This window comes from Ipomoea nil, unplaced genomic scaffold (assembly GCF_001879475.1).
Source record: "Ipomoea nil cultivar Tokyo-kokei standard unplaced genomic scaffold, Asagao_1.1 scaffold3377, whole genome shotgun sequence".
NCBI lineage: Eukaryota > Viridiplantae > Streptophyta > Magnoliopsida > Solanales > Convolvulaceae > Ipomoea > Ipomoea nil.
In genome coordinates, this window is record NW_017619805.1 from 1,616,141 (window position 1) to 1,619,663 (window position 3,523).

Genomic DNA, 3,523 nt, shown 5'->3' on the forward strand with positions numbered 1-3,523 from the left:
GCTCTGAATACCAAATTGATATGAATCTAGTCCAAGGTTCAAAAAAAGATGGAATATTGTCCCAAGAATGCTCTCAAAAGTAAAGATAGAGATGGATCAAAATACCTTAAACCTCACGAGAAACCCTTTGTCTCGAATCCTCAAAGACTTGGAAGAATCTCATTGTAGCTTCAAGTACCTCGATGATGCAATCTTCAATCAACTAGAGTCGGATCTAGTTTCCTTCGATTCAAGAACGAGTCCACGAACCTAAATCTAAGGTTGAAGAAAGTAAGATTGATTCGAGTCCACGAATCAATTTGCTAGTCGAGTCCACGACTAGCCACTAATTGAGTCCACAATTAGCTATAAGGTTTCTTACACAAGTGTAAAGAAAAACTTAAGAATTTTATTGAATTGAAGTCTATTTCAAACTGATATGGATGTGCCCTATTTATAGGTATAGGGCAGCATTGTAATCTAAATACAATAGGAAAAAGAGTCCTAAACCTAATCTAGAAAACAAGTAAATAGAGTTTTATTTAGAAAAGGATTTAAGGAATCCTTTCTAAATACAACTAGTGTTTTCTCTTTTATGCCAAACAATTTAAATTAATGATGACCAAAAATAATAGGGCTGATTTGGGCCTAATTTAATTACCAAAATCAGCACTTAAACAATTATAAAAAGCCTTGAAATCTTCTTCATCTTTTGCAAATGGGCTTGACTTGGATTTCCACCATCTTTGAATATCACCAATGAAGAGTTGTCTTAATCGTTTGGACTTGGGCCTTGTGATTGGCCCAATTGGTACTCTTGATGGATCTTCATTATGTTGGGCCGCATCATCCTCACCTTCTTGAAAATGATTCGACCTCGAATCTTGTAAGCATTGTCTTCGATCCATGATATCACTTGAAATGGGCCACTATAATACTTTCCTCTATCGAATGGAATTATTATTGGGCCTTCTTGTTTCTTCCACCAATGATTCTTTAAGGATGAAGTTATGGGCCTTGTGATGAGCCCACTATAGACCTTTATTGGATTCCATGTGTACTGGTTCTTATTACAAATGCAATCTTGTGCAATACTATACTCAAATGCAATCTCGTGCAATACTATAAATATACTCATACACTCGTTGTAAAATAGAATACTTTCTGTGGAGGTCTCTTTGAGTCATAAAGACTTGCTTTCTTTCTTTCTTTTCTTTGAGTTGCAATGACTCACTTCTTTCTTTTCTTAGAGTTGCAATGGCTCACTTCTTTCTTTATAAATGGACGAGGTAGGAACTTCACCATAGTGTGAATGAACCTATCCGGGCACGGCGTCTAGCCGACCTAATACTCTACTCGTCCACCGAACCACTCTCTTGGTTCTATGCTCAAACTCTGTGGAATCAGGTATCGAACTATTAGCGTGCACACCCCCTGACCAGGATTCCAAGCCTGGCGAGTAGCTTCCAACCTCGTAACGTGGGAATACACCGCGTTACATATACTGGGAACGCAATGTCTACAAAATCATCCGAGAGGACATAGTCCAAACGGGGTCCTCCAAAACCTCACTTATATAGATAATATATAAATATATCTCTCATGCACCAGACTTATGCATGCCACAACTCAACAACTTCTCAATGCATCAAATGATGATATACCACGTGCTCATGAATTTTGAAAATAATACTTAGGCTCACGTTGGCCACTTATGGACCTTTTAAAACATGATATACTTGAGATGCAAAATACTCTACAACATGCTTCAAATCCATGTATATAATTCATAAAATTATCAAGAATACAATCTCATGCAAGGCTTGCAACATAACAACTCTATATAATTCTATCATCAAAATATACTCCAAATCCCATTGGTCAAGCAACACATTCTAATCATGCTTTTCTAATAAGTCATATTTTCAAAGTGATCATGCTTCTCTACTCAACACATAAATAAACATCAGGCAACAAGGCAAGACATTTCTCATTTACAGTGAACTTCAAAATACATACTGTGTAGCAAAATCATCAATAAATCCATCATAACATGCTCATTTCTAATCCAAATTCAACGAAATCAAAGCCAAAACGTGCGTCGAGACGGCCCCGAGGTACCGAGCCACAAGGGCCCGTGACACCTGGCCCAAAACGACACATAGATGAGCCACAAGGGCCTGGCCACTGCACAGACTACTCTCAGGGACCGGGGGCAGGGCTCCTCATGACCCGCCCCTCTCAAGCCGCCACAAGCCGGGCCTAGGCAACGGCCCTCTCCTAGGGTCGTGCCATAGGCCCGGTTGGCCACGGCTCTAGCCAGCGGCCCCTCTGATGGGTCGTTGGCTAGGGCCGTTACATCCATCTGGTGCACACTGTCTGTGTAACACCCCGTGTTACAGCCTTCAATCCCGGATTAATTATTTAATTAAATCCGCTAATAATAATTAAAAAGGATTTCATTTGGTTAGGATCCCCTTTAATTAATTAATGTGGCCCACCATGGATTGTGGACCCTTGCCTAAACTAGAGTCTTAAGCCTATTAGGAATAAAGAGAGTAAACATTTTACTAGTCAGATTCTAATTAGGAATTCTAGACCTACATATCTATTAGGAATAAAGAAAGAAGACCTTTATTATTCAGATTATGATTAGGATTCCTGACTATATAAATAGGGGATTAGAAAGAAATTAGAAATCTCACCACCCATAATTATATTACACGAAAATATTCCCGGGAGATTCCCCACCACCAAGCCTAGGGAGATTGATGCGGCCCAACATAATGAAGATCCATCAAGAGTACCAATTGGGCCAATCACAAGGCCCAAGTCCAAACGATTAAGACAACTCTTCATTAGTGATATTCAAAGAAGATTAAGCTTTTTATAATTGTTTAAGTGCTGATTTTGGTGATTAAATGAGGCCCAAATCAGCCCTATTATTTTTGGTCATCATTAATTTAAATTATTTGGCATAAAAGAGAAAACACTAGTAGTTGTATTTAGAAAGGATTCCTTAAATCCTTTTCTAAATAAAACTCTATTTACTTGTTTTCTAGATTAGGTTTAGGACTCTTTTTCCCATTGTATTTAGATTACAATGCTGCCCTATACCTATAAATAAGGCACATCCATATCAGTTTGAAACAGGCTTTAATTGAATAAAATTCTTAAGTTTTTCTTTACACTTGTGTAAGAAACCTTATGGCTAATTGTGGACTCAATTAGTGGCTAGTCGTGGACTCGACTAGCAAATTGATTCGTGGACTCGAATCAATCTTACTTTCTTCAACCTTAGATTTAGGTTCGTGGACTCGTTCTTGAATCGACGGAAACTAGATCTGACTCTAGTTGATTGAAGATTGCATCATCGAGGTACTTGAAGCTACAATGGGATTCTTCCAAGTCTTTGAGGATTTGAGACAAAGGGTTTCTCGTGAGGTTTAAGGTATTTCGATCCATCTGTATCTTTAGTTTTGAGAGCATTCTTAGGACAATATTCCATCTTTATTTGAACATTGGACTAGGTTCATATCAAAGA